The 26,966-nt window shown below is 40.2% G+C and overlaps 1 long non-coding RNA gene across 2 annotated transcripts; it reads right to left on the bottom strand.

The window, feature by feature from the left end:
* Positions 1 to 800: 800 nt before the first annotated feature.
* On the bottom strand, positions 801 to 26,327 carry LOC122684321. 2 transcript variants are annotated; one of them, XR_006337990.1, is made up of 3 exons: positions 26,259 to 26,327; positions 6,765 to 6,845; positions 801 to 1,063 (listed from the first exon to the last, which is right to left on the bottom strand). It is a non-coding gene; the product is annotated as an uncharacterized LOC122684321 (long non-coding RNA). The 2 variants fall into 2 exon arrangements; XR_006337991.1 differs by lacking the exon at positions 26,259 to 26,327 and adding an exon at positions 22,203 to 22,337.
* Between the last annotated feature and the right edge of the window lie 639 nt (positions 26,328 to 26,966).

The raw sequence follows: 26,966 nt of genomic DNA, 5'->3' as shown, positions 1-26,966 counted from the left end.
ACTATGCAATAGTACAGCATCTGGGAGACTGCTTAACTGAAATGAAAACATTTATATATTGAAATATTATACAGCTGTCAAAAAGAACGAGGATGATTTCTATATACTGCTTTGGGGAAACCTATATATTAATTAACTAATTAATTAAATTATATATAAGTATCAAATATAAATATTTAGGTATATATACACCTATATATATAATTTAATTAATTAGTTAATTTTTGGCTGTGCTGGGTCTTCATTGCTACACAGGTACTTTCTCTAGTTGCGACGAGCAGAGGCTACTCCATAGTTGCGATGCATGGCCTTCTCACTGCGGTGGCTTCTCTTGTTGCAGAGCACAGGTTCTAGGTGTGTGGGCTTCAGTAGTTTTGGCTTGAGGAATTAGTTGCTCTATGGCATATAGGATCTTCTCTGACCAGGGATCCAACCTGTGTCCCCTGCATTGGCATGTGGATTGTTAATGACTGGACAACCAAGGAGGTCCTCTATAATATATTTTTAAATGTAAAAAAAAACCAGAAAAACAGCGAAATGTAGAAGAATAAGCTCGATTTTTCATATTAGAAATAGAAGTATGAGAATATTTACTCGTATGTGCATAAAAATATACAGCTAAAAGAATAAAAGGTAAACAGAAATTCAGTGATAACTTTTAGTGAGGGGGGAGAAAGTGGTTGATGGGGACAGGGAAAAGTGACACTACCCCGTGCACCTTTGTTTAGTTTTGATTTTTGAGCCATGTTCAAATAAAATTTTTTGAAAAGAAAATAAACTCAAGAAGACACAGGGAAATATTATAAGAATGTTGTAATACAATAACATACTCAAGCTTCTGCCTTGCTAGATGTGGTTTGGTGGCGTGGTAGCATGTGGGGAAATCTCGCCTACCAGAAAGGCAAGGCAGGGGCTAGGAGGCTTGGTGTTCACAGGGGTGGTGTCCAGGCACCAAGCCATTCTGGACATTGGAGCGTTAGCCCAGTTTATCTTGGCCCCACGCATGGCCTGATTCCACTCATTGTCTTGGCTCTCTTCAGTGGTAACCGGTCATGGAATTGTCCTGGGAAAAGAAGTAATAGGTTATACAGACCAGCTTCCTCTCCCTGTAACCCAGCTCTATGAAGGTCCCGGGGAAACATTAGCAAGTGTTTCCATCACTTTTCTTTGAAAGGCCTTTCTATAATTACCTTCTGTCTCTCAGGAAGACAGTTCCATTGCACCTAATCTAAATTTGGGTTTCCTAATTCCATTGCATATCTTATGAAAATAGTTTGAAAAATGCAAATAGTCATTCTCTCCACTGATGTTTCAAGGAGGCAACGATTCTGAACTGAGTCTTCTAACCAGAGTTTAAGTTGGATATGGATGCGTGCTCTCAACCATCTCCCTTGGTAAACTCAGAGGTACAGGGCAGGGGGGATGCTCTTGCTGCTTGCTCAAGCAGACTAATCTTTCTGGGCATTCAAACTCAATAGTCACTGCTTCTGGAGTCTCCCTTCAGCTTTGACCCCAGCATCACCTTTTAATAGGCCATACCTTCTATTATTCATAACAGTGGAGGACTGCATTGGAGTTGACAAAATGTACAACTATCCCAGGATGAGGAATGAATGCACCTGGGACCAGATAAAAGTGCCATCTGCCTGGACTCACACTGCACAACAGAGAAAGGATGGTTATCGCCCTTCCCTTCCTCTTTATGTACCAGTGATTTGAACGGAACTATGAGTAATACACACATGTCCCCTGTGCAAATCTGAAGGCAGTTGGTTTAGGTGATGTGAGTGTAACCAACAAAAAAGGCAGGAGTATTATTTTTATGGACGTTCCCTCAGTTTAGTTCAGGTCAGTTGCACTGTCATGTTTGACTCTTTGTTACCCCACGGACTGCAAAACGCCAGGCTTCCCTGTCCATCACCAACTCCCGGAGCATGCTCAAACTCATGTCTGTTGAGTTGGTGATGCCAACTCATGATGTCTTATCGTCTGTGGTCCCCTTCTCCTCCCACCTTCAATCTTTCCCAGCATCAGGTTCTTTTCCAGTGAGTCAGTTCTTTGCATCAGGTGGCCAAAGTATTGGAGTTTCAGCTTCAGCATCAGTCCTTCCAATGAACACCCAGGACTGATCTCCTTTATAGTGGACTGGTTGGATCTCCTTGCAGTCCAAGGGACTCTCAAGAGTCTTCTCCAACACCACAGTTCAAAAGCATCAATTCTCCAGCACTCAGCTTTCTTTATGGTCCAACTCTCACATCCATACATGACCACTGGAAAAACCAGACCTTTGACTAGATGGACCTTTGTTGGCAAAGTAATGTTCCTGCTTTTTAATATGCTGTCCAGGTTGGTCATAGCTTTTCTTCCAAGGAGTAAGCGTCTTTTAATTTCATAGCTGCAGTCTCAATCTGCAGTGATTTTGGAGCCCAAAAAAATAAAGTCAGCCACTGTTTCCCCATCTATTTGCCATGAAGTGATGGGACTGGATGTCATGATCTTAGTTTTCTGAATGTTGAGCTTTAAGCCAACTTTTTCACTCTTCTCTTTCACTTTCATCAAGAGGCTCTTTAGTTCTTCTTTGCTTTCTGCCATAAGGGTGGTGTCATCTACATATCTGAGGTTATTGATATTTCTCCCAGCAATCTTGATTCCAGCTTGTGTTTCATCAAGCCCAGCATTTCTCATGATGTACTCTGCAAATATAAGTTAAATAAACAAGGTGACAATATATAGCCTTGACATATTCCTTTCTCGATTTGGAGCCAGTCTGTTGTTCCATGTCCAGTTTTAACTGTCCCTTCTTCACCTACATACAGATTCCTCAGGAGGCTGGTCAGGTGGTCTGGTATTCTCATCTCTTGAAGAATTTTCAACAGTTTGTTGTGATCCACACAGTCAAAGGCTTTGGCGTCGTCAATACAGCAGAAGTAGATGTTTTTCTGGAACTCTCTCACTTTTTTGATGATCCAATGGATGATAGAAATTTGATCTCTGGTTCCGTTGGCTTTTCTAAATCCAGCTTGAACATCTGGAAGTTCACGATTCACATACTACTGAAGCCTGGCTTGGAGAATTTTGAGCATTATTTTGCTAGCGTGTGAAATGAGTACAATTGTGCAGTAGCTTGAACATTCTTTGGCATTGCCCTTCTTTGGGATTGGAATGAAAACTGACCTTTTCCAGTCCTGTGACCACTGCTGAGTTTTCCAAATTGGCTGGCATATTGAATGTAACACTTTAACAACATCATCTTTTAAGATTTGAAATAGTTCAACTGGAATTCCATCACCTCCACTAGCTTTGTTCATAGTGATGCTTCCTAAGGCCCACTTGACTTCATATTCCAGAATGTCTGGCTCTAGATGAGTGATCACACCATCATGGTTATCAGAAGCAGAAGACATTAAGAAGAAGTGGCAAGAATACATAGAAGAACTATACAAAAAGATCTTCATGACCTTCCTTCAGGACAAGTGAAAAGAGGAATATAAGCTCTTCCCTAAACAACTGGATAAGAGACCAGGAGAATAAAGAGGGAAGGGCAATGAGAATACATGTGTAACTCAGGTGTATAAGGTCTCTCTCCCATCCAGTTTACACAACCTATAGCTCTTTGCTACTTAAAATGTGGTCTATAGACCAGCAGCATCGGTATCACTAGGGAACTTGTTAGAAATGCAGAGTCTCAAGCCCTCCCTTATTCCCTCTGGATGGGAATCTGCATTTTAACAAGATCTCCAGGTGGTTCAAATGCACATTAAAGCTTCAGAAATGCTCTCCCGACCTGCAGATGTAAGTAGAATGGTATCTCCCTCTCACTTGAGCTCTCACTTTCAGCTACTCTTCCCCTGTACTTTAGACACCTCCCAGGCTTGGAGTCTGAGTGAACCCAACAGGTTCATTCAGAAAAGTGCATGTTCTGTATGGGACTCACTGAAGTGATGGGATGGGATATACCTCCCTTCCCTTGCCATCTTGTCCACTTGCTTGGCCCAGAGCAGAAAGATTAGATGTTTTAATAAGGCAAGCATCTGTATTTTTCAATTTAAGGACAATATTAGAAGCATTCCTAAACTAGGAGAGGGAAAGTTGAAACTCTCACCTTCTTAAACCACACCCCTCAAGATCCCTCCTCTATAATTCCATCCATCTCCCAGGACATTGCGGTAGAGGGTTCCCCTCACTTACTCTTCACACTATGCTCCTCATCCCCTTGCAATGAGTCAGGTCTGTGACATTCTTTCTGAAGCTGTGGATTTCAGCTCACCTGTGAGTGATGTGGGAAACTCAAGGTCCCCATGTCAGTAGTGGAGATGAAGCTTCCTGATCAAGTTTGTGGCTCCACTTTCACACCAGAGTGAGATGCAAACAGATGGGTCCTCTCACTAGGGGACTTGTTGAAATAGCCCATCATAGTGTGACGAATAAGAGCCCAGCGTGGAGCCAGATTCCCTGTGTTCTAATCCTGGCTCTACTTAGAACAGCACCTGGTAACATTGAATAAGTATCTGCTATCATTATGTGGTGGAGAAGGAAATGGCAGCCCACTCCAATATTCTTGCCTAGAGAATTCTGTGGACAAAGGAGCCTGGGGGGCTGCTGTCCATGGGGTCACACAGAGTCGGACATGACTGAAGCGACTTAGCAGCAGCAGCAGCAGCATTATGTGGATGCAAATAATTTTGAAATTATTCAGAATACTTTTATCTTGTGAATTCAAAGAGCAGTTTGTCCTGATTAGTTTAGAGCCTGATATAGATTAACAGGAAGGAAAAGTGACATTTATGCCAAGACCACTTGTGCTGGGCAAAAAGAGAAGTCAAGATTTCTTGGTGTTTCTTCCTCGGCCTCAATCTCCTGACTTCACACATAGGTTTATGGCATGTGAACATCTTGGATTGCTCAGAAAAAAATGACACTGCATTCCCAGTGTTCCAGGTCTCCATTATTTCACTTGACTCTCACATTACTCTTTTCTTTTGGCAAATATTTGTCATATGGGGCATTGTTGTTAATTTCCTTCTTTAACATGATGGTGGAATGGAGGAGTTGGCATGGAATGATTTCCATATAATTGTGTAACTATAATAAATATAGTTAAGGACTCATATGAGCTAAATATAGATAGGTAGAGAATTTTAGCATCGACGTTTCTCTTTTTAGCAATATGCTAATTGTATTAAGGTCCTTTTTGTTCAGAGGTACTCAGAATAATTCCCAATAAATTTGGATCATTGAGAGCAACAGTCCTTGAGTGACTAGATGTTCTGTGTAGTGAGTCAGCCTGTGGTGGCGTCCTGCACTGTCTGTTATTGTGGCTCTAGGAATCATTTCCAAGCTGGTTAATTTCATCCAGATATTAATCAGATGGGAATTCTATTCTGAAAACTACCAAAGCTTACAAAAAAGAGAAATGTCTTTACGATCATATCAGGTGGAATTTCTGTGTAGGTTTAGAACATTTATAGATTTTCTATGAAATTTACAGTTATTTTTATTTTTTAAGTGGTAGAGTAATTTTTTTTATAGAGGATTTTTATATAATTAATAAAATTCTGATTAGAAGAAACTTAAAAGGTCACTTACTGAAACATTTCATAAAACGTTGGCACCCTTGATGGAGATTATTCTGTGATAAAGCTGGGAAATATATAGCCTCAGGAGCCAAATGAACTAGGGCTTAAATACCAGTCAATACTTCCTGGTTAATGTTTGACCTCAGCCAAGTTGATTAATTTCTATTAGACTCAGTTTCCTCATTCACAAAAACTGGTACATAAAACCTACCCTAGAGGTATTGATAAAGATTAGATGAGATAATATACATAAAACACCTAGCACTATGCTGATATTTGTCATGATAAATGCCATAGAAAGCATCCAACCACAGTAAATGCCCAATAAAATTCATAAAAGCAAAACCCTACCAAACTCTTAGTTCAGTGAGATTTCTTCTTGTCTACCTACTTTGAAGAGTTGCTGTTAGGGGATAGATTTATAATATTTAAAGCACCTATCACATGGTGGATGCTCAATAGATTATAGGAATTATTAGTATTTCTTGATGAACATTCTACATGTTTCACTGATTCATCAAATATTATTACTCTATGCCAGTGTTCCAAGGAAACCCAATGAATAACACACTGGTGTTTTCTGTCCAAGTGTGGAGGCAACTGATTTGAAGTGCTTCGAGTGGGACAGGCAGAGAGAGGCCAGGAGTTCGAGGCACGTAACAGGTAGATGATGGTGGCATTGACTGAGCGCGGGCAGAACAAGGGCAATAATTAGACTTTGGGATAAGGGTATGAGGAGGAATTAAGAGTTGTATTCTTCACATATTGAGATGCTCATGAAACATTCAAGTGAAAGGTCACAGAGATGGTTGAATAGATGATATCAGAGATGATACTTGGCTAGAGAAAATAATGGGTTATCACATGTTCATGGTATTCAGAACAATGGAACTCAATGAAGAGCTGAAAAAAGTTGTGTAGAAAGAAAAGACTGCCGCAAACTGAAATTTGAGGAGCTCCAACATTTAGAACTTAGTGCAGAAGAGGAGATCAATAATACCCCAGGAAGTCAATGTCATTGTTGGATGGCTTAAATGTTTAAGATGTTTCATTTTGAACCTGCCCCTTTGGAATTTCAAAATATTGGCCTTTTAAGAACAACATAGAGCAGGTCTTTTCTTTCAGGTAGATGAGGAAGGCTCCCTGCATGTCTACTGGACTTTTCTCCTTTAGCTTGAAAATACTCACATGTCCCAGAACGTGACTCAGGCGCAGACATCACCCAAACCCTACTCTCCCAGCTTGACCAGCCAGCCACCTGCAGGACTCCTAAGCAAATACAGAGTGAGATGGAATAAAAGGAAAACAGATGAATTACTTTCAAAATCCACTGCTGTGGTCTTAATGAATCATGACTGTGGTTATAACTAACAGAGCAGTTGTATAAAGCATGGAAATAATCTTAAAAAAAAACAAGCCTAAGAGGGCAAACTCTAAAGTCGGTTGTGCTTCCAGCAGCTTTAAAAATATGGAGTGAGAAGGCATGCTCTGGTGATAGAAAAACAACTGCAAACCAGCTGGACTTCTGCTGGAATTAAGATGAACGGTTCACATTTCTTCCTTGAGTTCATGACACCAGCTAACTCCTACATCTCTGCCTGGTCCTTGTTTTGCTTCCCATTTCAGAAGTCCAGTTTACGGCATTTGTTACTCAGCTGTGTGAAATTATATTTGGACACACATTCATTGACATCACCCCAAGTTCTGTCCTCCACTCTTCATTTTGTAAACAGTATTTATCTACTATTTCTTTGGTACTTACCCCAGGTTGTGGCCTTGCTGTATTTTGATATATCTAGAGAAAGTCAGATGCAAAACCATGTATTATTGGTAAAAACTCCAGCCATTAGGCAAAAATAAGATTTTCTTCTTGTGCTCTGTGTAGAACTGGAGATTTATCTGCATTGGATTTTTTCAGACACCTCTGCATATTTAACAGTGCTGTGCTACCTACTGGGGGCTCCCCTGGTGGCTAGATGGTATATTATTGACCAAGAAGCAGGGACTAGCCAAGTCAGACCATTTAACATGGCAGGACCATGAAGTGTGATCTCCATCTACATACTAAGCATCTGACCAGGTAGCTGGTTGAAGTGGTTCTACTCATGATACCATGACTCAGAGCCGAATTTACTCTGCTTTGTGATGCTAACAATCACCCAGCAATAGAACCATAACCTGGGATGCCTTAACCAGGGAAGGGTTGTGGCTCTTCCCACCACTTTTCTAAGGCTCACTCCCTCACCGGCAACTCTTCCCAAGGACATCTTCTACCTCCTTCTGTTCCAAGCAGTAACTTTTCAAATAATAATTATTATCATTCTGATAATGTCATTGTTGTTTGGTCACTGAGATGTATCCGACTCTTTTGCCTGGACTACAGCCCTCCCCAGGCTCCTTGGTCCAGGGAATTCTCCAGGCAAGAATACTGGAGTGGGTGGCCACTTCCTTCTCCAGGGGATCTTTCTGACCCAGGGATCAAGCCTATGTCTCCTGCATTGTCAGATGGATTCTTTACCACCAAGCCGCCAGCCATTAGTATTATCAGAATAAATCAGAAATAGTTTTTAAAATGTGATACGTGTAGGCTGTTCTTTAGGAGGTTCTCATTCAGTAGCTCTCAGGTAGAGCTGGAACTCCACACTTTCTGAAGTTCTTTCTAAAGTTTTCTGAACCAGAGTGACCAGGTTCGTAAACCACATTTCTAAAGACTCCAAGCCAGAGGCCTACGGTCCTGGCTTTGGGGGCCATGTCTTCTCTCTGGTCTCACTCTATCTGGTCACAGCCGTCTAGTAGCTGTGTTGGCCAGTTTGTTCCCACTCTGACCATAACTGTTCTTCAGACTATTTTGATTCTCAGGTCTTAATGGTCTTACTGGTTACTCCAGATTCTCTGATCCCAATAATCCTTTTGATTCCCTGTCCTCACTCACTGAGAAGATCTCAATTTGGCTTCCGTGGCTTGATACAAGAACGGTGGCAGAGACAACACTCATCAAATATCCATGCACTCCAAACAGTTCCCAGCTCTCCACCCCTCTATTATGTTACTAATTTTACCCAAGGGATTGGGAGCAGTAGAGACACATATAATTTCTGGGATTATGCTCCTAAAGGCTGGTGTGAGCTTACATGCCTCTCCTCCTCTATAGCAGCAAACTTGGTGAGATGGCGTCCTCACAGATGGCTGAGTCATGGATGAAGTGGAGTCTCTGCCAGACTCCATCAGTCTCTATGGGAGCAGTAAGTACATGGTTTTTTAGTTTTTTTTTTTTTTTGCTGTACCACATAAATTTCAGGGTTGATTTGCTACCACAGCATAGCCGATCCTATCCAGGACTAAACAGAAAGTGAGACTTCTGGGTAAAGCTGCTGCCAAGAGAACTGAACTCAAGCTATTATGATTCATCTGCCTAATTTCTTGTTTCTTTCCCCTCCAAATAGCACACTGGAAGCACCCACGGGACACCACAGAGGGCAAGTCATGCTAGTTACATGAGATGAAGCAGTTGTGCTTAACAGTGAAAAAAATGTAGTTCCCACTTAAACTTGACTGACATTTTAGAAAAATAATTTTCAATCATCTTTAGTCCCTTTAACATTTTCCTTAACTCTTATACATCCTGTACTAAAGGTGACAAACTCAGGTGGGAAATTAAAATGCTTACAATAGGCAGATATAAAATAACAGGTAATGGTATGGCCTCACACTTGGAACAGAACAAATAGAAGGAGGCTTGACCACCTAAAGGTATTTCAAGCAAATCAAAGAAAATAATAGCTTCAACTTAAATAAGAGGCTGCAGCCCCACTCATCATCCTGCCATGGCAGCTATGGCCTGAAGTTGTAAATTCCCCTTGTAACTCTTGTCAGGTCTAAGAGTCATTTTCATACTACACATATGAAAAAATACTACGCAGTTATTAAAAAATGTGATGTGAAAGAACAGCAATTGGTAGAAAAATGATATATATATATATGTATACATACATATATATATAAGTATAGGTGTTGCATTAATTGCTCAGTTGTGTCCAACTCTTTGCGAACCCATGGACTGTAACCCACCACGCTCCTCTATCCATGGGATTATCCAGGCAAGAATACTGGAGTTGGTTGCCATTTTCTTCTCTAGGGTATCTTCCCAACTCAGGGATCAAACCCAGATCTCCCACGTTGCAGGTAGATTCTTTACCATCTGAGCCACCAGGGAAGCCCATATATACACACACACATATATAATTAAATTTTTAAAAGAATAAAATTTTGCCATTTGTGGCAACATGGATGAACTTGCAGGGCATTATGCTAACTGAAATAAGTCAGAAGGAGAAAGACAAATGCTATATGTGGAAACAAAAACAGAACCAACTAGTGAATATACCAAAGAAGAAGCAGACTCACAGATATAGAGAACAAAGTTGTGATTACCAGTGGGGAGGGGGAGATGGGGAGGGGCAATATAGGGGTAGAGTATTAAGAGGTACAAACTATTAGGTAGAAAATAAGCTACAAGGATATATTGTACAACAGGGGTACAGAGTCAATATTTTATAATAACTGTAAATGAAGCATAACATTTAAAATTGTGAATCATTGTATTGCACATGTATAACTCATATAATATTATACATCAACTGTATTTCAATAAAAAATTAAATAAGTTATATTATGTTACCAACTTTGTAGAATAAAAATGTGTAGAAAAAAAAAGCTAAAGGGTACCTGTTCCTAGTTAACAGAGTTAATATTCACTCCTAGTCAACAGAATAGATATCACTGGATTATAGGATTATGGGTAATTTTTACTGACTTTTTTGTGTGTGTATCTTCCATCTACTTTAAAATAAACACATTATTTTAGTCATCAGGAAAAGAAATGTTATTTTAAAAGTCCATGTTCAGGGGCTTTTCGGGTGGCTCCCATGGACAAAGAAGCCTAGTGGGCTATGGTCCACAGGGTCGCAAAGAGTAGGACACGACCGAAGTGACTTAGCACACACGGACTGGTGGCTCAGCTGTGGAAAGTCCACCTGCCACTGCAGAGGATGGAATTTCAATCCTGGGTCTGAGAGGATCCCGTGTGCCTCAGAGCATCTGGGCCTGTGTGCCAAAACTATGGAGCCTGGGAGCCACAGCTACTGAAGTCCATGAGCCCTAAATCCCATGCTCCTCGACCCGAGGGGCCGCCATAATGGGAGGCCTGTGCAGCTGAATGCAGAGAGGCCTCTACTCGATGCAACTAGAGAGAAGCCTGTGCAGCAACAATGACCTGCTCAGCCAAAAATAAATAACCATTGTTTTAAAAAAAACCATATTTAGGGAAAAAAGGAGCAAATATATAAATTCTCACTAGCTATGAGAACTTCTAATATTTTAATTCTAAGTATGTAATTTATAATATAGTGTGTGTGGTGTATTTTAAGTCTAGCAATAGTTTACTACATTATATAAAAACTAACCTGGAACTGCCATTCATTTACAAATTCTAGTTAAATTGAAACATCCATCTCTATTATCCCTTACATATTTCAGAAAGAAATTACACCCATCTTAATCATCCTCATAACTATCTTGCAACAGACAACCAACCGCAACTGAAAAATACACCACCAGGGCACAAGTTGTAACAGGCAATGAAAAATTGCCTACAATTATAATTACAGCTACCCAAAGAATGCAAATAATTAAGGAGAATTTCTGTTCTCCAAGTTTTGTTCCGCTGTTTATTCATTGGAATGGCTTGGCAGTTGCGAGTTCACAACTGTCCTGAGACTGGTTCATTAAACTCTAATCTGATTAGGGCTTTTTGTTTCTTTGTTCTCTGTGTCCTCAGGTGGCGATTTTGGCTGAACATTACAAATTTTTGCCCCATGTCAGGTACAGAAACATAACTTTGCTTGTGTATTACATAATTGGGACACAATTTTCAGGCCTCAATCCTAAAAGGCAACTCTACTCAACAGAGTTCCATTTCTATCCAAAACATCGTCAACACATAAATCTTGTTACATATGTAACAAAACACTACACATGTATTTATGTGTGGATAGCCAGATGTGTCTAATTTCCCAAAGCATTTACCAGTTACACATAAGTTGCTTTATAAAAATTATTTTAAAACTATCCTAAATGTTATTCCTCTCAAGAAATTCAAGGTTGATTTCATGAAATTTGCAGTCAGATAGCAAGACGGGTGGAAAACAGGGTAAGGGAAATAACTTGTCAGGAAAGAGGAGTACAACCTAGGGTCGAATCAAAAGGAGAGAATCCAAAACTATCTGGAAAAGGCTTTTCCTTAGAAATGTAATAAGGACCCAGCAAAATGTTCAATGGTGTTCCCAGACAGGTGGCACTAGTGGTAAAGAACCTGCCTGCCAATGTGAAGACGTAAGAGACACAGATTCGATCCCTGGGTCGGGAAGATGCCCTGGAGAAGGGAATGGCAACCCACACCAGTATTTTTCCCTGGAGAATCCCATGGACAGGGGAGCCTGGTGGGCTACGGTCCACAGAGTCGCAAAGAGTCAGCGTGACTGAAGCCACTGAGCACAAAACCGTCAATACTGAAAAGCAATTATGAGTCATCATGCTGTGCTAGTGGGCAGGAAAGATTGTGGGAGACTGTGGCCAGTGAGTAGCTTGTAGCCCAACAGTTACTGTGGATTTTACCCTATCAGTCAGTCAGTTCAGTTGCTCAGTCATGTGCGACTCTTTGCGACCCCACGGAGTGCAGCACGTCAGGCCTCCCTGTCCATCACCAACTCCCGGTGATGAGTCAAATGAATCAGCTCTTCGCATCAGGTGGCCAAAGTATTGGAGTTTCAGCTTCAACATCAGTTCTTCCAATGAACACCCAGGACTGATCTCCTTTAGGATGGACTAATTGGATCTCCTTGCAGTCTAAGGGACTCTCGAGAGTCTTCTCCAACACCACAGTTCAAAAGCATCAATGCTTTGGCACTAGCTTTCTTTATAGATCCATACATGACTACTGGAAAAACCATAGCCTTGACTAGATGGACTTTTGTTGGCAAAGTAATGTCTCTGCTTTTTAATATGCTGTCTAGGTTGGTCATAACTTTCCTTCCAAGGAGTAAGCGTCTTTTACCCTATAGGCATAAATAAACAAATTTCAGAAATTTTTGACTTTAATGAATGCATTCAGAATATTATAATCAAAAAAGCACCTAGAAAAGACAAGTTGTTCTGCTAGACTTATACATTTTATGTTATTTAAAAAATAAAATTGTATTTTTATGTGCTTAATAGTTTAGGAGATCTAAAAGCCTTATTCTAGTTCTGGAAAAAATTCAGGTGAATACGGAATAAAAATGAAGACATATATCAGGGTAAAAACCCAGACTTTAGCATGTTCTGCATGAGACATGAGTCCCGAAAGACCAGGGTAGGCATAAGGCTCTAGAAAGTTCTAGAACGGTGGCTTCTGAGGGTGTGGTCACCTTTCCTGACAGCAAGCCACCATCTGGAAACCCAGCTTTCAGTTCCTGGAGTAGCAGGTAGTTTAATGGAGACATGTGCTACATTAGGAGAGGTTCTAATTGCAGTTGGTGTTGTAATATTTACACTGTTTGAAGGTGTTTAGTTCCTTTTTTAGGAGCTGAATATGAAAACTGTCTGCCAGACTGGCTGTCAACCTGTGAATAATGGGCCGCACCATATGATCGAAACAGGCATGATGACAGAGTCTTGAACTTGGTCTGTGGAAGATCTCCTCCTGTCTGTAATGACACCAAAATGAAATGTCCTCAGTTGAAAAGAACCAATGAATTGTATTTTAAAATCTACAGAAACACACCGGTGTCCCCCATCACCATAATATGACTCCAGCTTCTAAGTTGGTGACTCTACGAAAGAAACAGAAAATCCATCTCTCTCTCAAGCTTTAGATGACTGGGGACTTGAAGAAGGATCAAAGAAACCCTTCCAGGCTCTCTATTTTTTAGTTTTTGGTGCTTACCATGCACGCCTAACATTAACAAGCTTAGTTCCATGATGCACCTTCTGGGCCAAAAGATAAGATTTTCTTTTCCCTAAATCACATTTTCGCAAATATTTTTCAAAGCTGAGGTATAAGCCTTTAATAGAATTATGCAAATGTTGCCCTAACTCCAAATGTTTTCGGAACTAAAGGCCTCTTTGAAGAGTCGCTGTATTTGCAATGTCCACATGAAGAAACAGAAGCTGGGAACAGCAGGCAATGAGGGGGACAGGGATGACACCCCAAACTCTGGTTTTATTTGTCCCCAAAGTTACTTTGTGTAAATTCAAAGCAACCTCTGCTTCTGAAAGGTCAAACTCGCTGGGATGAAAATGCTGACCGGTCATTAAGGGATAATCCTCTTGGCAGAGTAGAAGCCCAGCTCGAATGCACCTCACTCCTGATTTGAACTGTCTGGATGATGGGATAGAAACATCTAAGGCCCAAGCCCCAGGGCAATGAACAGTGAACACTTGCATCCCTCCCAAAACTGAGATACAGAAGTACATTTGGAAAAAAAGCCTTGGATTGATGAGAAACAACTTAGTATTTCCTAGTTTTTCTCTTAAAATAATGGAAAATTATTTTTTTTTTAAATGAGACTCAGGAAAAGATAACTATAAACGATTTCTTTCAGGGTGACACATGCTTAGCATTTCAGACAGGGTAAGACTCCTTGTTTAATGGAAGACTAGTAAATTCACGTTTGGGAGATATATTTTAGAAAAGCATGCCAACTGTTCTGATGCCACAACTCTTGGGTCTTTTGCTTGTGGGTTAAACAAAAATCACATTCTTAAAATTGCCACAGGTCCAGGGACACTGTCTTATCACTCAAGTGACTCCTTGAAACTAAGTGCTCATGAGCACAGTGTTTTTTTGCTTTTTTGGACTCAGGTAATGTTGCAACCGGCTTCCCTGGTAGCTCAGACGTACAATGCGGGAGATCCGGGTTTGAACCCTGGGTTGGGAAGATCCCCTGGAGAAGGAAATGGCAACCCACTCCAGTGTTCTTGCCTGGAAAATCCCATGGACTGAGGAGCCTGGTAGGCTACAGTCCATGGAGTCACAAAGAGTCAGACACGACTGAGCAACTTCACTTCACTAATGTTGCAACAAGAAAACAGTGCATATAGTTTAAAGCAGTTCCCTCTGTCTACACTGAAATGATGCAGATTTTAGGCCGTGGCCACAGCTCCAAAGCAGCTCAGAGCACCCCAGCTGCCCTCAGAGCTGACCCCTTTCCATCAGCTAGCTATTCTGTCTTCAAGGTGAAGGTCTCTGTTGTCCCTGACAGCAGTACTGGAAGGTGAAGTGCTTGGCAAAGCAGCCTCAGACAAGGATGGGTACAGAGAGAAGCCGCACATGGGACCTGACCCCAGTTCAGCTTTTGAGGGTCACCAGCTAAGGATGACATTTACTGCAAACACATCACTTCCTCATAATGAGGTTTCACCTGAAAAGCCAAGCCCCATCAGCTTTCCAAAGTCCACGTTGATATTTAGAAACACACACGAGAGGACAAACCCCCACGGCTCCAGCCCTTTCTCTCCCCTAGAGTCACGCCTGCCTGCCTTGGCACCGTCCCCATGAGATGCCCTTAGCAGACACAGCTCTGCGGCTGCAGCTGGGAGGTGAGTTGCTTGCCCAGAGTGTATTTGCTGCCGTCCGTCTGGGCAATGTTTTTCGGTGATGTGCACATTCAGCTAGCATCTCTGCCAAGGAGCTTAAGTTGGGAACAGTGGCAGTTCCAAGTATGCAATCTGATTTCAAAATCAAGTTCCTGTGCTTCTGCTATATCCGAGTGTCCCCAGTCATGATGGGCTTGACTGTCACTCTCTCAGCTGCTATGTAACTTCCCTTGCAGGTTGCTGGATATTTATCTGGCTTTAAAACTGGCATGTCAAAAAAAAAAAAAAAAAAACTGGCATGTCTAGGTCAACAGAAGTGGAGGAGTTTCTTCCTTGATTTATTTGTTCTTATTCATGTTCAATTATGATTAGAAGCCATCTCTACATAGCTGCTCTATAATTTGTACCCTGTTCGCTTCTGGGATTTCTTCTAATAGCACTGTTCCATAGAATAACATTAATATTATGAAAATGAAATCCATTTTTACAGTTTAGCATGAAGCGGATGGTGTTCTTTTATTAAAAATTGCTGAAGGCTGCAATTTGCAAGTAATTAGTTAATCCATGTGAGATTTAACCTTCATGTGTATTTTCTCCTAGAGCACATTTTCCTATAAGCAGAATGACAAAATGAAAAATTAAATCAAAACCAAACACACCTATCAAACTAATTCAGACCACAATAGCAACATCCTCTCTGTTGCCCATATATCTGAAAAACATGGCTCCCCACTTTGGTCTGAAATGTCAGGTTTGAACCAAAAAAAGGGTGGGGCTGTTGGTGTTTTTTGTTCAGTGGGCTTATTTCCTCCCTTAAAATAACATGGGGGCTTCCTTGGTGGTTCAGACGGTAAAGAATCTGCTTACAATGCAGGAAACTTCATAGACACAAATCAATTGCATATTCTTTTCCAAGAAATTTCTGCAGCAAGGTTTTCAGATAGGGTCATATTACAACTTTAAGTATGGAAAACACAGCAAAGAGAAAAAAAGGATGTTGTTTTGGCTGGTACACTTGGGTATTAGTTTGCAGTCTTGAAGCTAACAGAATGTCCATAGGCTCTGGGTTGAGTCCAGGGAATGGCTCTGATGCTCTAACTGGTTCAAACTGGTTTGGTTGTCTGAGTTAGAAGTGCTAAAAGGGAACAGAAAACAAATATCCCTAGTGGCTGCTGTTCTGAGCATCATTATACAGGGCACAGTTGTGAAAGAAGGTCAGGAATGACAAGCAGACTGGATTGTGCCTCAGGGTAAAAAAGATCAATCAGAACTATATGTATTGACTATACCATAAAGGGACCATCAGTGTGTGTGATGGAGTAGCTTGTCTTCTAGTTTTACACTTCTCAGAATTTTAAAATTCAGCATAGTCGTCGCAGAGCAAACCATTTTCAACTACTCTTTATCATCTTCAAATGTGATGTTAGAACTGTTAAATATTAGCTTTTTCTTTATTTTTCTGCCTCCCCTGTTAGAAGGTTAAGTGCTAAGGAACCTGTTCGCTTTATTTACTCCTCAGCTCTAGATCTGTACCAGTGCTGGGCACATAGTTCTTGTTCAATAAATGTGTGTGGACTAAATACTAATCAATCTCTATCAGTTTTATGTACCATGAAGCTGATTGATGATATGCCTATAGCTTCTGAAACAACATTACATTATTTCACATCACTGAACACCAAAAGCAAAATTCCCACTTTTTTATTTCAGCACACAGTACAAATTGCTAACATTTTGAGACTTTTAATTTTCTTGCTTGAAATGAGTGGAGGCCTCCTCCTCACGTGGAGAGTTACTGATTGGTTATCAGTAACAGCTTATGAGACTGTTTATTTCTTGAATAGAGGCCAGAAATAATATTGGAAGAGAAAACTCTTTCCAACGTTCCCTTCTGAATGCACCATCCAACGAAAGAAAGCTGAGAAAACATGACTTCAAAGTGCTTTCAAGAAAGTGATGTCAAATTGTGCACTGATGCAGTGCTGCTTCTATTTCATATACACACACACTATCTGCTTTTAATAAAATGTTGATAGATAAATCTTGTTACAGCTGGAAAGAAATGTGGAACAAATGTTCTCTCACAACTTGCAAACTTTAGCCAGTATATTCTGGGTTCTTGGATTAGCAGGCCTGTCTCAACTGGTGTGTTTTCCTTTAAAAAAGCAGATTTCTAGGCCCCACCCTGAAATTTCTGATTCAGCAGGTAAAAGTAGAGTGCAGAAATCAGAAATGTTTATAACCATGCCATGTGATTTATATGAGAGCTGTCTGCAAATGTTACTTTGAGAAAAATAGAAACGTCCTATTGATAGAAGATCCTATAAGATCGTGGCTCTCTTTAAGAATAATTCTCATTAGACTGTAATTTAGGTACTTGGTTGCCAGACAGATACCCATAAGTTTTGATTATAAGAAAAGTAAAATGTCCAAGAGCCTATTAGACCATGCTCATCTAGTTCTAAATATGTTGATCATTTCTGTTTTTCAATAGACAGGCTTTTGTTTAGGTTGGCACTACAAATGCTGGCAGAAGTCAAATGCAGGGGAAAAAAATCAATAGAAATATTTATTCTTCATTTGGCAAATCACAAAATGTTAATGTTTTCTCCCATGTCATCTGATTCTCAAGTAACTCTGTGAGGGAGTCAGCATAGGTATGTTGCTCTATTAATAATTTTGCAAATGAGCAAACCCAGGACCAAAGAGATTCTCACTTGCACAATGACAAGTAGAATTAACAGCAAAGGGCCCATCCCTCCAGGGACTGCTCATGCCTAGTTTAGCATTTAATGACTCTTCGTGATCCCTTGGGCTTCCCAGGTGGTTCAGTGTTAAAGAATTTGCCTGCCAGTGCAGGAGATGTAAGAGATATGGGTTCAATCCCTGGGTCAGGAAGATCCCCTGGAGGAGGAAATGGCAACCTACTCCAATATTCTTACCTGGAGAAGCTCGTGGACAGAGGAGCATGGTGGGCTGCAGTCGAGGGGGGTCACAAAGAGTTGGACATGACTGAAAGACTGAGCTTGCACACATGGGCCCTTACATATATCAAAGTATATTTTCTCATTGCTTTTCTCCCCTGACTGTTTATCTCTAGAGATATAAGCACATTGCCCAGCTCATGGTAACCAGGAGGAAGAGAAGGACGGTTGGTTTGTTATTGTTGTATTTAATATTAAATGAGATAATGTCTGTGAAAAGTCCTTTGTAGGTTATACAAGAGTAAATATATCCATGCATATATTATTAAATGCTTCTGTGATTATAGCATATATACATGTATTATTATTATTACTATTTATCTGTTCCTAGGCATTAAGGCTTCAAAACAGGAACTCTCGAGATCACCAACAACAAATTTGGTGATAAATTGTAAAATGAAAAAAATGGAGGAAGGAATACATGCAGAAAGAAATAATACTTTTTAGAGTAAGAAATGAATTACAGAATGTTGAACTTTGAGGAAGTACTCAAATTGAAGTTAAACTGTGGGAGGAGATTTATGACTTGTCTCCAAAATGTCCCCAAATGGCACATAAATAAATAAGTATACGCAAGCTTAGAGTGTCTCCTTTTTCTCCTCAGAAAAGTTATTGTAGTTGAATTCGATTCTGCCTGAGACATTGGTTGCTTCAGAGGAACCACACAGACTGGCGCCTGTGCCGTGAGGTATCCTGACTGGACCAGGTCAGAGGGTGTCTCTTCTATTCTGGAAGCAAGGAGGCATTTCTCAGCAGGATTCTTCTCCTACTTCTCACAACCTGATAAGGGAATGTAACACAGCCTGCCTTACAGCCTTGTTATTTTCATCTCTCAATATTTTCTGGTCTCTGCACCTCATCTATATGCCCATAATTCTGTATTGCCAGTTGTAATCAAATCCTACCTCGGAAATGTCAAACCTGAGAGGAAAAGAGAGCAGTCGTTCCAACAGCTGCTGCTCTGGGCTATTTTGCTGTGTCTTAGAGTGAGGAGTGTTCCGACATAAAGTTGAATTACCAGAGTCCTTTCATCAAACAGACACTGTCTAAGACTGGTGTCAATAAGTGACGTGATGCCTCAATGAAGCCAATTGTTCAAAATAGGAGCGAATAAACATCAACTTACTACAAGTGCAAGTCTTGGTATATATTAGAATGCTGTTGTTTAGCCGCTAAGTCATGTCTGACTCTTTGTGACCCCATGGACTATAGCCCACTAGACTCCTCTGTCCATGGGATTTCCCAGGAAGAATACTGGAGTGGGCTGTCATTTCCTTCTCCAGGAGATCTTCTTGGACCATGGATTGAATCTGTGTCTCCTGCACGGCAGGCAGATGCTTTACCACTGAACCACCTGGGAAGCCCGCATATTAGAATAATTTTCTATAAAGGTCTGAGGGGCTTGAAAGACATTTTTCTCATCTAGTTGAGTCTGAAAAAGAGAAAATAAAATATCGTGGCTGATAAGTTCACAAATGTTATGCATCTCACAGCAAATTCTGATGCACATTATTATTTTGACCCACCACTGATTGCAGTATGAATTGGACCTAACTTAAACCAGAATCTGGATCAGATCATACCTGATATGCTCACATCACTTAGCACATTGGCTGCCAATGCTTCATTGATCTTGACTAAAATGCCCACTTAAGAAACTCATAAGTCTTAGCCCCCTCTAGAAGGTCATAAGTGAAGTGAAGTCGCTCAGTCATGTCCGACTCTTTGCAACCCCGTGGACTGTAGCCCACCAGGCTCCTCAGTCCATGGGATTCTCCAGGCAAGAATACTGGAGTGGGTTGCCATTTCCTTCTCCAGGGGATCTTCCCGACCCAGGGATCGAACCCAGGTCTCCTGCATTGCAGGCAGACGCTTTAACCTCTGAGCCACCAGGGAAGTCCAGAAGCTCATAAATCTCCTTTTAATCCCATTATACAACACAATACCCACCCGATGCCAAATATTTAAAGGGTGCATTCAAACAGTATTTGAGAAACAAAATTCAACATGCTTCTCTAGAAATTCTTACATCTATTTCTTTAAGGGAAAATTTTAAATTGTTGGGAATGGGTCCTTTTTCCTCTTCTTGAAACTTGTAAGGAGCTTGAAAGCAAAAGACATTTTTTCCTGTGACATTTCCCTCCAAATAGAGGGAAGGAGAAACAGAAAAACATGATCATCCCCAGGCCCACTAACTAATCTGGTCTTTTGAACCAGAAAGAAATAAAAATATTTCAAATTCTTTGCAGACATCTGGGATTTCAAGATGAAGCAGACTCTCTAGTCTCTCCACTCCATTCCTTTGCTCCCATATCTGAACATCTTCAGGCCGATAAACATCTATCCACAATAAGAGCTTGGTTTACTATGCATCTACTTACTGTATATTGCACCCTGGACTAGAAGCTTCACAAATCTCACTGCATTTGGAATTTTCAATCCCAGGAGGTACTGTTTACACGCTTAGAAGGTAATAAACAAGGGTCAGAAAAGGTAGATACTTTGCCTAAGATGATAAAATAGAAAATTTGAAGCCAGGTCTGTCTTCCTCCAAGTCTGTGTGCTGTATTTCTGTCTGCACATCTGCACTTATGTGATTCGTTGCACAAAGGTATCAAACTTCCCTTTATCTAGATTCTCTCTTCACTAGTTATTTGATTCTGCACTGGTCACTTAACTCCCTGAAAGATAAGTTTCTAAAAAATGGAAATAACAATTCTTGTTCCTTGTCTTTTATACCATTGTTGAAGAAGTAATATGAATAACATATATACAGTATTTTCTAAGTGCTAAAAAAGCTTTTAAATCACAGGTGTGTATTACTTAGAGTTAGGTTTGACTATACACCTGAAAAGTCCAAAATGATTGTGGCTTACCCGAGAAGAAATCAGTTTTTCTCTCATGTGAAAGGTGACCTGAGGGAAGTGGATCGGGGAGATCTTGTCAGATGCCCAATGTCTGGCACCCACAGTCCCCTGGTCGGGCTGTAATACATCACCCTGTGGTACCATATGGCCCCACCCACACTGACTACATCCAGCAAATGAGAAAAAAGTCTAAAAGAAGGGAGCACTTCCTCTCACAAGTGTCCTGTGCCAGAAGTTGAACACATTTGTGCATTTCCCATTTCCCCATAATCTTAGGCTACCCACTAAAGCATTTAGAGACACAAATCATGTTCAGAAGACAATACTGAATGATAAGGCTTTGGATGCAATGAGTCATTTTCCCTTTGAGAGCATAAGTGATAGTTTCAGATTCTTTCTTTTTTTCCTTTTGACTGCTGGTTCTTAGTTCCCCGACCAGGGATCAAACCCATGCCCCTGCATTGGAAGCACGGAATCCTAACATCTATACTGCCAGGGAAGTCTTCAGATTTTTTCTAAGAAAAAATACACATTAGATATTATCCTCATTACTCGGGTGAATATGTGAAACACAGTGACTATAGGGATTGTTAAAAGTCACATGGTTAGTGGATTAAAAAACAACAACATCAACAAACCAAGATATTTGATATTTGATAGTTGTACCTTCTACCCTTCTTCTTTTTCTTCTTCTTTGTTTTTTTGCACAAAGCAGCTGGACAGAAAATATAAAACTCATCCAATCGCCAAATATTGGCAGGAGAATATTCCAAACATCCTGAAGAATGACTTCAATATGGCTTTGAGGAAACATAACTAAAACCAGCATTTATCAAACCAGAACACTACAACCAAAAATCTAGTACTTGAAACATTGGGAGGTAAGGAAAAATAAAAGTTCTTTCTAATTCTTTCTAGTAGCTGTGTGAACAATAAACCACGGGGGCTCAGAGCTTATGTAGAAAGACCAACCACGCAACTGTCGAGAGAAACTGAGAGAGAGACCAAAGTCAAGGCGGACTCCCAGACGCCTGAGTGATGGGCAGGACCCGGGTGCTCCACGACGAAGTGAGGAATGGGAGGAGTTCGGCGCTCTGGGACAGGGGGAGGTTTAGGCACTGGTTATAAATAGCAGAACTCACGCAGCCTATCTAAGCAGCAAAGGAACTGTGTTCAGTTTTCAGAGTAGATGCAGGTGAGCCAAGGGCCAGGCCTGGCAGCCCCACGCACAGCCCCAGACGAGCTCCACCGCCCAGGAGACCCGAGGCCAGGTTGACCCCGGACACCGGAAGCTGCGCCCCTGCTGCCGCCAGCCCCAGCTGTATTGTTGCCCTCCCCAGAAAAAAACATATAAATAAATACTGTATTCCATACGCTCCTGCTTCTCACTTCCCTCCTCAGCTAAGGGCCGCCTGAGGGGCAGAGCTGGGTCACCGGCTGCAGAGGACCTGGCCGCAGGCTCCGGTTTCCAGCGGGAGGATTTGAGTGAGACTCCCCTCCCCGCAGAAAGCGATTCCAAGGCTTCACCACCCGCAAACCCCAAGATCTTCTTGTAATTATTCCTTTGCTCATTACTAAGTGCTCAGTGGACCTATTCTTAAAAGGGACATCATTTTCTTCTCTACTTGCAGTTCTAGACCAAGTTTCTTGTCGAATGTGCAGCTGGGCCTGTCTCAAAGCAGATAAAGGCCTGAAGCATCACTGTTTGAGAAACAGTTCTTTGGAGCAGGGGAGGACCGGTTCGGGGAGTGGGCAGGGAACAAGAAGAATAAGAAAAATAAGATATTTGAAACTTGGGAATAAAAGAGTTCCAGAGAAGAGTTAATAATAGTCTTCACATCTTCATTTGGGCTTCCCTGGTGGCTCAGCTGGTAAAGAATCTACTTGTAATGTGGGAGACCTAGGTTCCATCCCTGGGTTGGGAAGATCCCTTAGAGAAGGGAATGGCTACCCACTCCAGTATTCTGGCCTGGAGAATTCCACAGACTGTATAGTCCATGGGGTTGCAAAGAGTCGGACACGACTAAGGGACTTTCATTTATTCAGGTGTAAGAGGGAATGCACACCACATAAATGACAAATGGATAATTTAAATTGCTAACATTAGTATTTAAAAATTGGGAATTTGAGAGGCATTGGTCTGGCACTCCTTAAGAATAGTCATTATCACCAGGTAATTATTAACTCTTCATTATTATTTATTGAGAGGTTACTAATGCTAAATGCTACTGTGCGAAATGCTTACTTTCAACATCTCATTTGACTTTCACAATAGCCACTTTAGGCAAGACTAGACTCAGAGAATTTAAGTATCTTGTCTAACCGGTAAGGAATTCCAGCGTCTTAAACACTCCTCTAGGAAGCTATATGCTTTAATTTAATCTCTAAGAAGACAAAATGTCGTTAGAACCCTGGAGATCCACAATACAACAATCTGCTCCAAATAAATTTTATTTCATGTGTATCTTGTTTTTCACGAATCTTTAAAATAGTTTGCTATGTCTTCATTGCTGGGAATTTAACCTTCATTGTTTACAAAATTATGCACCTATGTACAAAGGCACTTATTCTAGGTATTTTTGTTTTTGTTTTCCATAAGAAGGAAACTAGAACTCTAATGTCATCAATTAGGAACTTTGTAAATAAGTTTTGACATACCTACATAATTGCATTTGTGAGTGAATTATTTTAAAGATATTTAAAGATATTATTTGAAGCTTGAAACATCTTGATGAAAAACAGTGGTTATGGTGTGATTCCATCTGAAAAGCTGGACGCACGAATTTATATGCCTATAGATACATAAAACACTTCTAGGAGGATATGCAAATATTGTAGGAAGGGAAAGGAATTTGTAAAGAGCAAGGGAGACTTTTACCTTTCAGTTTATATCTTTCTGTATCATTTCTACTAAAAGTGTTCTACTTTTACAGTTACTGAAAGGGATTGTTTTCAATAAATTCTCTGTGTGTGAAATGCTGTTGAGCCTTTTGAAGAAGCTATTTCATGCTTTTCTATCCTTCATTTTTAAATTATAAAGCTGAAGAGAACTTTTGCTTTTCATACTGAATGTTTTTATATATTCTTGATTCTTTCTTCAATGTTTGTGGCTAAAGCAAATTGCGCAGTATTAATATGCAGATATTTGCATATTGGCCAAAGCTTCCCTCTAAATAAAAAGAACAGAGAATTGAACACCTAGAAATGGTTAAAATGGTCAATTTCATGTTATATATATTTTAACCACAATTTTTTAAAAAAAGATACAGAACTTCATAATATGAAGTATTGATTGGAAAGGTAAGACTTCTTTGGTGCCTGCTTAGGGCCAGGCTCTGTGAAAAGCGTGTTGCATGTTTATCTCTTTGAATCTTCAGACTTCTACAGTCTTGCTGCTTTTCCTGCCCATCTCACAGAGAACACTGAATGAAATGATTTGCCCAAGGGCCTGCAGCTGGCAAGCAGTGAATGGAGAGGAAGCCCAGAAATTCTGATTCCAGACACAGGAATCCATGTGTTGATATATTACTCTTCACAGCCTCTGTAATTCAAATGAGCTTGACTGCTGGAAATACACCTATGACATTCCCAAAGAAACTAACTCACTCCTTGTATACACACACAGTGCAACATGAAGCTTAAAAACATTTTAAAAATTATTTGGTCATTGTATCTGGGCATTTTAGGGCTAGGTTTTTCTGATTTATATAAAACAAATTTTGACACCAGTACTCGATATTCCTAGTTATTAATTTGTAGGTGGTGTTTTCCATATACAATAAGTAACAGGAGTACACCGGCTAATTAAATTTTCTGGCTATATCAGTGATGAACAGAAAACTTCTTTTGTTTTCATCCTTATTACTGAAAACATTTGAAATATGTTAGTATACCTTCTTTTCTTAGTAAAATAATAATAAAGTCTTCTTCTGATAAAAGAATTTCTGGTGCAATTATTACCATATCAATAATCATTGTCTAAAAATATGTTAAGCTGAAAAAAAGGACCTGAAAATATTCTTTTTTTAAAATACTAAGTCATCAATAGGAGTTTGTTTTAGGTAATTTCCTCATGTTTCTAAAAGTAGAATTTTCAAAGTGATTCTGGCTAAGTGGATTTCACTTAATAAAGTTGTGCTAAACACTGATGTTTCATATAGTCCCACAAACATGTAAGTCTTGAATTACTGGGTTTGGAGAAAGCTCTACATTTACTAAAAGACACTAAATGGAGGACAAATACTGAAAGTATTGTTTGTTATTAATAAAAAGGATATCGTGCTTTTACAAAATACACATTCCTGCCTCATCCTAATCCCGTCTCTTACCCAGATACTCCCTAGGAAACGATAGGTAGTTGTGATTCTGTTCTCTTTTTCTCCTCACCCACACTTTTACATGTTTTCTTTAGGTGCACTCACTAGTGTGTGTGTGTGTGTGTGTGTGTGTGTGTTACAAGATCCTTAAGAATCAGCTAATCAAACTTCTAACCTAGGTGTAGACATGCCTTCAGCAGCATTCCCAACAGGCTATAATCAAATCTGAAAATTAATTCTTTTATTAATAGTTATAGGACATCACTGGACATTCTTCAGACAATTCTAGTTGCTATCATCCTTCTCCCACCAAAACAGTCAACCATGGATACTAGTTCCAGTACCTAGAGAAACCCAGATCATGAACACACTCACTTTTCCACAAAAAGACTTCCAAGTGTTCTTTGCCCAAGAATTTCCCGTATCCAGTTAGGGAGTTACTGAAAATGATAAAACCAGAGGCTGTACAAGACTCCTTATAAGGTCTAAATAAAATACTTACTGAAATGTATTGCTTTGTCTTACATGGCAGAGTATCCCAGACTGAATTTATTTTTAACATGAATGGAAGCAATGCACTTGCATTGTGTATTTGAATAGCACAGGTATCTACATCCAATTTTTCTCAGGTTATTGACATCCAATGGAGCTATACTAGAAGTCATGCAAAACGTGTTTTACTCCTTGTAGCAAAGTACTCAGCTCACAGGATGAATAAATTAAGACAGAATGACAAGCAAAAATATAATAATGATCTATACATACAATCATTAACACACTAAAAGGCAGCAAGATAACAAGAGCACAAGATAACAAGGAGGTAAAAAAATTCCATAATTAAACTTTAAGAATGTCTTTAGTTGTGAAATGTGAATGATTTACCTGGTGATGCTGGATGTGGGTTAGGAAATGTTCACCTCTCTTAAACTATCTGGTAGAAGCCAACCTGGCTTCATGTTTTGCCAGTCTACTGGGTGTTTGCTCTACTGGGAATTATTAGCCAACCAGTTTGACAAGAGTTCTTTGTTTTTTGCACTGATATGATTTATTTATTGAGTTGCCTGAACAAACAGGTTGTAATTTAGGCTATTGTATGAAGAAGCCTGAAATTGTTTTTTGGAGAAGTTAAAGCTCTCTCCCAAGGAAGAACTATTAGACAGTTACAGTAACTGATGAGAAATGAGTCTCTTAATGTCCACACGTCAGTGAGGCCACTGGAGGGTGGGGAAGCAGCACTGTAGTTTAATATGAATGGTGGAACATAACTCATTGAACCAGTTCCCTTGAAAAAATTCTCAGCCAAATATTTCCTAACCTCTCTCCTCCCTGGGGTACTCTTAATAGACTGGAAGGGGAGTTTACACGGAAACCTTTGGTGCTTGATATGAAGACATTCTAAATATTTTATTTGTAGGCGATTTGATGGAGAGAGAAACGAGGCTGCCTGTGGGAAAACATCACCCTTTGAAAGATCAAACTTGAAATCAAACCCCAGTTCTGCTATCATTAGCCTCATGACGTCAGATGCTCTCTGAGTCTCAGTCCTCAACTGTGAAACTTATATGACCCACGTAAAACACCCAGGGTTGT

Source organism: Cervus elaphus, chromosome 26 (assembly GCF_910594005.1).
Source record: "Cervus elaphus chromosome 26, mCerEla1.1, whole genome shotgun sequence".
In the NCBI taxonomy this organism is placed as follows: Eukaryota; Metazoa; Chordata; class Mammalia; order Artiodactyla; family Cervidae; genus Cervus; species Cervus elaphus.
This window is presented reverse-complemented; position numbering and strand designations above follow the sequence as displayed.